Source organism: Pongo pygmaeus, chromosome 4 (genome assembly GCF_028885625.2).
Source record: "Pongo pygmaeus isolate AG05252 chromosome 4, NHGRI_mPonPyg2-v2.0_pri, whole genome shotgun sequence".
NCBI lineage: Eukaryota > Metazoa > Chordata > Mammalia > Primates > Hominidae > Pongo > Pongo pygmaeus.
In genome coordinates, this window is record NC_072377.2 from 116,843,035 (window position 1) to 116,855,097 (window position 12,063).

Sequence of the window (12,063 nt, forward strand, 5' to 3'; positions counted from 1 at the left end):
GCATATGCCAAGGCAATTCGACCTGAATGAATATTTCTTTCACATGCTCTTTAAAAGCTTTGAAACACAGACGAAACATTTCATTGGGGGCAGGCCCTGGATGTTCCCACTGGGGAGATGGTTGCATAGTTACAAAACCTCTTCTGTTCAACACGAGAGCTGTAATTCTAATTATAAAATAATGATGACAGAGAGGGGCCAGTTCCATCATGATATTCTGTATGTTCCTTAGCACTCTACAAGAGTTCAACACTAATACCCACGTACAATGCCAACAACCAGTTCTTTTAAATGAGTGTGAATAAAATTTAACCAATGACAATGAAAGAAAACAAATATATTTCATTGAATTTAAAGTTCCATTGATCAAAAGTGCCATTATTTTATATAAAACATTTGTAAGTGCTACCAATAAAACTGGGCACATTATTGGTCACAAGCATGTCCTGATTTCAGAGATGTGAAAAAATGTGAATCAGTGAAATATGTTAATTTTTAAAACAGTGTATCCTGGAAAGAATAAAGATTATTTGGTGGCTGTATGATTTGAAAGGATGTGAAAATAGTGTTAATCTCTTTAGCAGGAGCATGCGCTCTAAGAAGCAATCACTTTTCTAATATCATATACTTGAGAGATATAAGAAGCATAGAGAAGCAAAACTTTTGGGAACGATCCTGACTGTTTGCACAGGCTGGGGACAATAAGGGCCTTGTCATTAGCTGTCTCATGTCATTTGATCTTGTGCTCCAAATGTCTTCTAGAAATAAACTTCAGAATAAACATGGAGACCCGCTAGGCCCAGTCAATGAAGATATAATTTTAGGCTAAGAGGCATCCAGTCCTATTAAGTGCAGTCTAGACAACGTAGGCTGGCATTGAAGGCCCCACAAAATCTGATTTAAAGCTTTTTTTTTAGTTTTTTCCTCTTTTGTTTTTCTATATGTAATTGATACTTCTACCAAATTGAATTACTGAACTTTCTAAAATCCCGTCTTTGTTTATACCAGAGTTTCTCAGCCTTGGCACTGCTGACATTTTGGGCTGGATAATATTTTTTTGTGGGGATATCCTGTGCATTGTAGGATTTTTGGCATCGTCTCTGGCCTCTATCCGCTAGATGCCAGTAGCACCTCCTCCCAGTTGTAACAGCCAAATATACCTCCAGACATTGTCAAATGTCCCTGGGGTTAGAGGGACAAAACTACCACTGGTTGAGAACCACTGCATACAACCATGCTGGCATAGTGAAAGGATGCAAACTTTGGCATCAAATGTACATGAGTTGAACTCTAGCTTTCTGGGGTGAACATTTGAATTTGGGGGGCACTGTGTGCCCATTCCTTGTTTCTAACAGTAACTCATTTTCCTTTGGGGGAACAATATTTTTTGTCCCACTGTAGGTAGACTCGATGAAACTCTAAGTCTTGGAAACCATGTCTTACCCACCCTTCTCCAAAGTGGAACTGAGCTCAGTCCATCCCATGCTTTCTCCCAGCACTTCTACCAGCTTGAGCAGAATGATAGCAAGAATGGGAAAAAACTTTGGCGTGAATTGACTGCTAGATGGGATGGTTGTATCTGTATCTATCCAATATCTATGCTTGTATCTGTCCTAACACCTGTCCCTTTTCTGATTTGGGTTTCTAGATTCCCGTTCTCTCTGTATCCCAGTATCTCTCCAATTAATGACCTTTTTGGCTAAATATGCCAGAGTTGTTTTCTGTTGCTTATCTGCAAAGATACCTCTATTTACTAGCTTTGTATTTTGAACCAGTGTCTTCATATCTCCAAACCTATGTTCCCTTTCTGCAAATTGAAAATAAAAGCTATTTACCTTTCAAATGCAAAAGATGCTCTCCCCCTAATCTCTTTAAAGTCTACCTTCATTAGTCTAGGTTCTGCGCTAAATCCTGGAGATGAATAAGACAAAACCTATGTTTTTATGAGACTCATTTTCTTCCTGTGACAAAAGTAACAGCAGGACTCACACAAAAAAAACAAAGCAAAAAAAAAAAAAAAAAAAAAAGCAAAAACAGTACCAGCAGGTCAAACAGCATTGGCTGAAATTGGCCTTTATCCTCAGCACGGCTCCAAACCACTTCATTTTGCGCTTACTCCTTGCTAATGGCCTCCCTCCCTCCTTTTCAGCACAGAATGCAGTGTTGGGAGGGGAGAGAAGGTTCCTGTCAAGGAGCTTTGTGCATTCATTATTCTATACCCCCAGCCTGGCCAAAGCTGCTGAAGTGTCTGAGATTCTGCAGTACTGCTCTGTTAGCAGTAGGAGAAAATGAAAGAATTCAGTGTCAGCATTTTCTGTTTCTCATCTGACAAACAAGGTCAGGTACTTCTTTGAACAACCCAGTTCCAATAGCTGTGAAACATAAAGAGACAAGCAGGGGAAGATTTTCCAGAAAGGCTGGTGGCTAGGCACAAGGTGGGTTTAAGTTTTCAGCTTTTGTTGTGGGAGAGGAAAGTTCCCCTCGTCCCAGGCGTCCCTTTTTCAGAATGGGGAAAAAGAATCTGGTGTGAAAGACTCTTTTGTACTTCTTTGCTTCTTGCACTGAAGTGCCAGGTGCAGAACTTGGTTCCCAGGGGAATCAGAATGTCATTGCCATCAAGGTTTATGGCCATTAGTCCTGATTCTTACTGTTTGTCAATGCCGCTGAAAACTCTGAGCATTGAAGCAGATGAAAGAGAAAGTTGTACAAGCGGTTGGAAGAAATGGGTGCTCTGGAGGTCAGGGCTGAAGTGAGGAGTTTTGAGAGTTGAGGTTCAGGCTGTGAGGATTGTATCTCTCCCCCAGCAATCCTCTGCCAAGTGAGCCCTTTACATGCAAGGCAATTTATGTCTCACACACCTCTCTGGGCACCTTCTGTTTTTAACTCCCCAGGAGTAAATTTTTCAGCCTCTTTCTTTATAGCAAATTACACCATTAATGTCATCCTGGCGAATGAAACAAGAGAATAGTATTTATCAGAGAAAGTCTGGTGAGTTGAAGTCTGAGACCCCAGGAAAAAACTAGCCCTCCTGGGCTGCCCCTCCTTTGGTAAGTAACTAAGCACTACATATTCTGTTTTCTGTGGATTGGTTTCTTTTTTAAATGTTTGGGGGGTTTTTTGTTGTTGTTATTTGTTGGTTTTTGAGACAGAGTCTTTGCTCTGGAGTGCAGTGGTGCAATCTCAGCTCACTTCAACCTCTGCCTCCCAGGTTCAAGCAATTCTGCCTCAGCCTTCCGAGTAGTTGGGACTACAGGCATGTACCACCATGCCTGACTAATTTTTGTATTTTTAGTAGAGACAGGGTTTCACCATGTTGGCCAGGCTGGTCTTGAACTCCTGACCTCAAGTGATCCGCCTGCCTCTGCCTCCCAAAATGTGGGGATTACAGGCATGAGCCACTGCGCCCGCCCTCTTTTTAAAATGTTTAATGAAACACTGAAAGCTTTTTCTGGGCAGAGAAAAGTGTGACATCAGTACAGACCCCAGATTTTCTGTTGGATATCTTTACCTGGATGCCCCACAATACCCTCAAAACTAACATGTCTTCAGACAATCTCATAACCTTCATCCATAAACTTATCTTTTTCCTGTTCCCCCTCTCTTAGTGAGTGGCACCGTCATCCACATAATTGCCTATCCAGACACCTGGGAGTCACCTTAACTACTCCCTCTGCCACACATCCCGCCTGTCCTAACATTCCATAGGTCAACAAAGCCTGCATCCTCTCAAAACTGTCATCTGCTGTTTATCCCCACTATCACTCTCTTATTCCAGAACTGTATTGTCTTGGGAGTTCCAATAAGGAGAAAGACAGTCAGCCCCAAACAATATAAGTAAACTCAAAATCACTTTCTATAATACCTCATTCCCAATTGTAGTCCCTTCCCCAAGGTGAGTACTGACTATTGCTAGGAGTTTGATATGTAAGCCTTCTATTATGTTCATATGCCTTTTCAGATATATTCCTGTACATACAAAAATATATGACTGAATCACATAAATGTTCTGTATAAAATATCCTGCATTTAAAAATTTTACCCAGCAACTATCTTGAAGGTATTTCCAAATAAGTATAAATAAATATTTTTAAATCTGTATAGTATTCCAGGGTGAAGGACATCTGTCCTTTTGCCAGAACCTTGATTTTCCCTTGGGAAATCGCCTCCTATACTGTTTGTTCATGTGGCTCACCACCTTACCTCTTCCTTTCAGGAGTGGGACTATGATCCACATCAGGCCAATCCAAGTCACAGAATGGTCTAGGCATTGGATGACTGCCCCAATCTGAGCCAAGGAAGGTCATTGCTGAGACATTTTGCTGGTTGCCAGGCTGCAGGCATCCCAGGCTTCCTGCTGCCCTCATGTCTGCAACCTGTGGTCTGGAACATTCCAGGAGCCACTTTTATCACTTGCAGCAATCTTCTTCAGTGAGTTCCCCAGGACTTGATTTCATCTTACAATCTGATTCCATGTGTCTCCCATATTTTAAGGATTCTTTATAATTTCTGGCTTACAGAGAACAAACATTATTTTTTGCTTTCCTGGTCTGTTTTATATTTTCAAAAATAACTCTGTCACTTCTGTTATATGGTATCAGTACTTGTAATTATCTATTTACTTATCTGTCTCTGGACTGGACTCTTTACAGACAGGCAATAACTAATTATCTGTCTGTCTGGCATTTGGTAGTCACTCATAAATCGTTTATTGCGTTACTAACTAAATAAAAAAGTTGACCTTGCATTCACCTCCTCTGGATGATTCAAGAGACTCTAATGCTTTTTAAAGTAAAAACTTTTTATACTAGTTTATAGTGGATTATTGTTCAGAAAATATTTACTTCCCCTATCAGAATTCTATGAAAGAAATACATTTCTTCTTCCTTGATGTTAACCTTGGCCATGGGACACTTTCGGGCCAGTGGGATGTTAGTGGACAAGATGTGAGTGAAGACTCAGCATGTGCGTGAGGGTCAGGTTTGCCATCTCACACAACTGTTTTTCTCAGTGAGAAGAACTTTCCTCAGACAGACGCTGGTTCAGGGAGGATGGGAGACACGTGGAAAAGATTTGGACCCAACCAATAGCTGAAAGCCAAGTTCAGGCTAGATAAACTGAATTAAACTTTATCTCCATGTGGGTGAGTGAGAAGAAGATGCTTATTTTCTGCCACCGATATTTGGGGGGTGAGGGGGACATCATGACACAATATTGCTATGGCAATACCAGCCGAAGCACACCTACATCGGAATCACCTAGAGTGCTTGTAGTGAATGAGGTTTCTGAGCCCCAATCTAGACCTAGTAAGTGATCATCTCTGGAGAGTTTTTAGAAATTTATATTTTAGCAAGACCCTCAGAAAATTTTTATGCTCACTGCTGGGCTACAGACAATATTTATCAGCATGCTACTTTCAGTGGCAAGGAAAGAGCAGTAGGTTAGCACCCAGAGAGCTACTACATTTACCTACATAAAACTTCTGAGAGATGTAGCACCATAAAAAGGACAGGAGGGGGAGGAGCCAAGATGGCCGAATAGGAACAGCTCCGGTCTACAGCTCCCAGCGCGAGCGACGCAGAAGACGGGTGATTTCTGCATTTCCATCTGAGGTACCATGTTCATCTCACTAGGGAGTGCCAGACAGTGGGCGCAGGTCAGTGGGTGAGTGCACCGTGCGCCAGCCGAAGCAGGGGCGAGGCATTGCCTCACTCGGGAAGCGCAAGGGGTCAGGGAGTTCCCTTTCCAGGGGTGACAGACGGCACCTGGAAAATCGGGCCACTCCCACCCGAATACTGTGCTTTTCCGACGGGCTTAGGAAACGGTGCCCCAGGAGAGTATAGCCCGCACCTGGCTCAGAGGGTCCTACGCCCACGGAGTCTCGCTGATTGCTAGCACAGCAGTCTGAGATCAAACAGCAAGTCGGCAGCGAGGCTGGGGGAGGGGCGCCCGCCATTGCCCAGGCTCGCTTAGGTAAACAAAGCAGCCTGGAAGCTTGAACTGGGTGGAGCCCACCACAGCTCAAGGAGGCCTGCCTGCCTCTGTAGGCTCCACCTCTGGGGGCAGGGCACAGACAAACAAAAAGACAGCAGTAACCTCTGCAGACTTAAATGTCCCTATCTGACAGCTGTGAGGAGAGCAGTGGTTCTCCCAGCACGCAGCTGGAGATCTGAGAACGGGCTGACTGCCTCCTCAAGTGGGTCCCTGACCCCTGACCCCCGAGCAGCCTAACTGGGAGGCACCCCCCAGCAGGGGCAGACTGACACCTCACACGGCCGGCCAGGTACTCCAACAGACCTGCAGCTGAGGGTTCTGTCTGTTAGAAGGAAAACTAACAGAAAGGACATCCACACCAAAAACCCATCTGTACATCACCATCATCAAAGACCAAAAGTAGATAAAACCACAAAGATGGGGAAAAAACAGAGCAGAAAAACTGGAAACTCTAAAAACCAGAGTACCTCTCTTCCTCCAAAGGAACGCAGTTCCTCACCAGCAACGGAACAAAGCTGGACGGAGAATGACTTCGACGAGCTGAGAGAAGAAGGCTTCAGACGATCAAATTACTCTGAGCTACGGGAGGATATTCAAACCAAAGGCAAAGAAGTTGAAAACTTTGAAAAAAATTTAGAAGAATGTATAACTAGAATAACCAATACAGAGAAGTGCTTAAAGGAGCTGATGGAGCTGAAAACCAAGGCTCGAGAACTACGTGAAGAATGCAGAAGCCTCAGGAGCCGATGCGATCAAATGGAAGAAAGGGTATCAGCCCTGGAAGATGAAATGAATGAAATGAAGCGAGAAGGGAAGTTTAGAGAAAAAAGAATAAAAAGAAACGAGCAAAGCCTCCAAGAAATGTGGGACTATGTGAAAAGACCAAATCTACGTCTGATTGGTGTACCTGAAAGTGACGGGGAGAATGGAAACAAGTTGGAAAACACTCTGCAGGATATTATCCAGGAGAACTTCCCCAATCTAGCAAGGCAGGCCAACATTCAGATTCAGGAAATACAGAGAACGCCACAAAGATACTCCTCGAGAAGAGCAACTCCAAGACACATCATTGTCAGATTCACCAAAGTTGAAATGAAGGAAAAAATGTTAAGGGCAGCCAGAGAGAAAGGTCGGGTTACCATCAAAGGGAAGCCCATCAGACTAACAGCGGATCTCTCGGCAGAAACCCTACAAGCCAGAAGAGAGTGGGGGCCAATATTCAACATTCTTAAAGAAAAGAATTTTCAACCCAGAATTTCATATCCTGCCAAACCAAGCTTCATAAGTGAAGGAAAAATAAAATACTTTACAGACAAGCAAATGCTGAGAGATTTCGTCACCACCAGGCCTGCCCTAAAAGAGCTCCTGAAGGAAGTGCTAAACATGGAAAGGCACAACCGGTACCAGCCACTGCAAAATCATACCGAAATGTAAAGACCATCGAGACTAGGAAGAGACTGCATCAACTAACGAGCAAAATATCCAGCTAACATCATAATAACAGGATCAAATTCACACATAACAATATTAACTTTAAATGTAAATGGACTAAATGCTCCAATTAAAAGACACAGACTGGCAAATTGGATAAAGACTCAAGACCCATCAGTGTGCTGTATTCAGGAAACCCATCTCACGTGCAGAGACACACATAGGCTCAAAATAAAAGGATGGAGGAAGATCTACCAAGCACATGGAAAACAAAAAAAGGCAGGGGTTGCAATCCTAGTCTCTGATAAAACAGACTTTAAACCAACAAAGATCAAAAGAGACAAAGAAGGCCATTACATAATGGTAAAGGGATTAATTCAACAAGAAGAGCTAACTATCCTAAATATATATGCACCCAATACAGGAGCACCCAGATTCATAAAGCAAGTCCTGAGTGACCTACAAAGAGACTTAGACTCCCACACATTAATAATGGGAGACTTTAACACCCCACTGTCAACATTAGACAGATCAACGAGACAGAAAGTCAACAAGGATACCCAGGAATTGAACTCAGCTCTGCACCAAGCGGACCTAATAGACATCTACAGAACTCTCCACCCCAAATCAACAGAATATACATTTTTTTCAGCACCACACCACACCTATTCCAAAATTGACCATATACTTGGAAGTAAAGCTCTCCTCAATAAATGTGAAAGAACAGAAATTGTAACAAACTGTCTCTCAGATCACAGTGCAATCAAGCTAGAACTCAGGATTAAGAATCTCACTCAAAACCGCTCAACTACGTGGAAATTGAACAACCTGCTCCTGAATGACTACTGGGTACATAACGAAATGAAGGCAGAAATAAAGATGTTCTTTGAAACCAACGAGAACCAAGACACAACATACCAGAATCTCTGGGATGCATTCAAAGCAGTGTGTAGAGGGAAATTTATAGCACTAAATGCCCACAAGAGAAAGCAGGAAAGATCCAAAATTGACACCCTAACATCACAATTAAAAGAACTAGAAAAGCAAGAGCAAACACATTCAAAAGCTAGCAGAAGGCAAGAAATAACTAAAATCAGAGCAGAACTGAAGGAAATAGAGACACAAAAAACCCTTCAAAAAATAAATGAATCCAGGAGCTGGTTTTTTGAAAGGATCAACAAAATTGATAGACCGCTAGCAAGATTAATAAAGAAAAAAAGAGAGAAGAATCAAATAGATGCAATAAAAAATGATAAAGGGGATATCACCACCGATCCCACAGAAATACAAACTACCATCAGAGAATATTACAAACACCTCTATGCAAATAAACTAGAAAATCTAAAAGAAATGGATAAATTCCTTAACACATACACCCTCCCAAGACTAAACCAGGAAGAAGTTGAATCTCTGAATAGACCAATAACAGGAGCTGAAATTGTGGCAATAATCAATAGCTTACCAACCAGAAAAAGTCCAGGACCAGATGGGTTCACAGCCGAATTCTACCAGAGGTACAAGGAGGAGCTGGTACCATTCCTTCTGAAACTATTCCAATCAATAGAAAAAGAGGGAATCCTCCCTAACTCATTTTATGAGGCCAGCATCATCCTGATACCAAAGCTTGGCAGAGACACAACAAAAAAAGAGAATTTTAGACCAATATCCTTGATGAACATTGATGCAAAAATCCTCAATAAAATACTGGCAAACAGAATCCAGCAGCACATCAAAAAGCTTATCCACCATGATCAAGTGGGCTTCATCCCTGGGATGCAAGGCTGGTTCAATATACGCAAATCAATAAATGTAATCCAGCATATAAACAGAACCAAAGACAAAAACCACATGATTATCTCAATAGATGCAGAAAAGGCCTTTGACAAAATTCAACAACCCTTCATGCTAAAAACTCTCAATAAATTAGGAATTGATGGGACGTATCTCAAAATAATAAGAGCTATTTATGACAAACCCACAGCCAATATCATACTGAATGGGCAAAAACTGGAAGCATTCCCTTTGAAAACTGGCACAAGACAGGGATGCCCTCTCTCACCACTCCTATTCAACATAGTGTTGGAAGTTCTGGCCAGGGCAATTAGGCAAGAGAAGGAAATCAAGGGTATTCAATTAGGAAAAGAGGAAGTCAAATTGTCCCTGTTTGCAGATGACATGATAGTATATCTAGAAAACCCCATTGTCTCAGCCCAAAATCTCCTTAAGCTGATAAGCAACTTCAGCAAAGTCTCAGGATACAAAATCAATGTGCAAAAATCACAAGCATTCTTATACATCAATAACAGACAAACAGAGAGCCAAATCATGAGTGAACTCCCATTCACAATTGCTTCAAAGAGAATAAAATACCTAGGAATCCAACTTACAAGGGATGTGAAAGACCTCTTCAAGGAGAACTACAAACCACTGCTCAAGGAAATAAAAGAGGATACAAACAAATGGAAGAACATTCCATGCTCATGGGTAGGAAGAATCAATATCATGAAAATGGCCATCCTTCCCAAGGTAATTTACAGATTCAATGCCATCCCCATCAAGCTACCAATGACTTTCTTCACAGAATTGGAAAAAACTACTTTAAAGTTCATATGGAACCAAAAAAGAGCCCGCATCGCCAAGTCAATCCTAAGCCAAAAGAACAAAGCTGGAGGCATCACACTACCTGACTTCAAACTATACTACAAGGCTACAGTAACCAAAACAGCATGGTACTGGTACCAAAACAGAGATATAGATCAATGGAACAGAACAGAGCCGTCAGAAATAATGCCACATATCTACAAGTATCTGATCTTTGACAAACCTGACAAAAACAAGAAATGGGGAAAGGATTCCCTATTTAATAAATGGTGCTGGGAAAACTGGCTAGCCACATGTAGAAAGCTGAAACTGGATCCCTTCCTTACACCTTATACAAAAATCAATTCAAGATGGATTAAAGACTTAAATGTTAGACCTAAAACCATAAAAACCCTAGAAGAAAACCTAGGCATTACCATTCAGGACATAGGCATGGGCAAGGACTTCATGTCTAAAACACCAAAAGCAATGGCAACAAAAGCCAAAATTGACAAATGGGATCTAATTAAACTCAAGAGCTTCTGCACAGCAAAAGAAACTACCATCAGAGTGAACAGGCAACCTACAAAATGGGAGAAAATTTTCGCAACCTACTCATCTGACAAAGGGCTAATATCCAGAATCTACAATGAACTCCAACAAATTTACAAGAAAAAAACAAACAACCCCATCAAAAAGTGGGCGAAGGACATGAACAGACACTTCTCAAAAGAAGACATTTATGCAGACAAAAAACACATGAGAAAATGCTCATCATCACTGGCCATCAGAGAAATGCAAATCAAAACCACAATGAGATACCATCTCACACCAGTTAGAATGGCAATCATTAAAAAGTCAGGAAACAACAGGTGCTGGAGAGGATGTGGAGAAATAGGAACACTTTTACACTATTGGTGGGACTGTAAACTAGTTCAACCCTTGTGGAAGTCGGTGTGGCGATTCCTCAGGGATCTAAAACTAGAAATTCCATTCGACCCAGCCATCCCATTACTGGGTATATACCCAAAGGACTATAAATCATGCTGCTATAAAGACACATGCACACGTATGTTTATTGCCGCATTATTCACAATAGCAAAGACTTGGAACCAACCCAAATGTCCAACAATGATAGACTGGATTAAGAAAATGTGGCACATATACACCATGGAATACTATGCAGCCATAAAAAATGATGAGTTCACGTCCTTTGTAGGGACATGGATGAAATTGTAAATCATCATTCTCAGTAAACTATCGCAAGAACAAAAAACCAAACACCGCATATTCTCACTCATAGGTGGGAATTGAACAATGAGAACACATGGACACAGGAAGGGGAACATCACACTTCGGGGACTGTTGTGGGGTGGGGGGAGGGGGGAGTGATAGCATTGGGAGATATACCTAATGCTAGATGACGAGTTGGTGGGTGCAGCGCACCAGCATGGCACATGTATACATATGTAACTTACCTGCACATTGCGCACATGCACCATAAAACCTAAAGTATAATAATAATAATAATAATAAAAGAAAAGAAAAAAAAAAAGGACAGGAAACAAGGTTTTCTTACCAAATCATTTAATTAAAGGAGTAGAAATTTAGAAACATAAAGGCACCTTAAGGTGACTTATAAACACAGTGTTGCTCAAAAAGCTATCCTTTCACACAGGTATACAGTTGACATCATTTACTTAAATTTAAGTAAATTAAAACTAATCAGTCTGAGAACATCAATGGCAACACAATATTCATTATTTGGACATGTATTTAGTAAGGGCTTACTAAATACTAGGAATTCTGGAGAACACGAAAAAATCAAATATGGCTAAGATAGTATTTGTCTAGTCTGTTTTCCTTTGCTATAACAGAATACCACAGACTGGGCAATTTATAAATGATGGAAGTTTATTTGGCTCATGGTTCTGGAGACTGGGAAGTCCAAGAACATGGCACTGTCATCTGTTGAGTTATCTCACAGCCTAAGAGTAAAAGAGCAAATGAGTGCAAGAGACAGAGAAAAATTTGTGGTCAAACTTACCTTTTTATCACAAG

At 41.4% G+C, this 12,063-nt stretch overlaps 1 long non-coding RNA gene across 1 annotated transcript; it reads left to right on the forward strand.

Moving 5' to 3' along the window:
* Positions 1-2,260: 2,260 nt before the first annotated feature.
* Positions 2,261-4,742, forward strand: LOC129036554 (uncharacterized). Its single transcript, XR_008502593.1, has 3 exons — positions 2,261-2,435; positions 2,922-3,047; positions 4,214-4,742. It is a non-coding gene; the product is annotated as an uncharacterized LOC129036554 (long non-coding RNA).
* Positions 4,743-12,063: the final 7,321 nt, after the last annotated feature.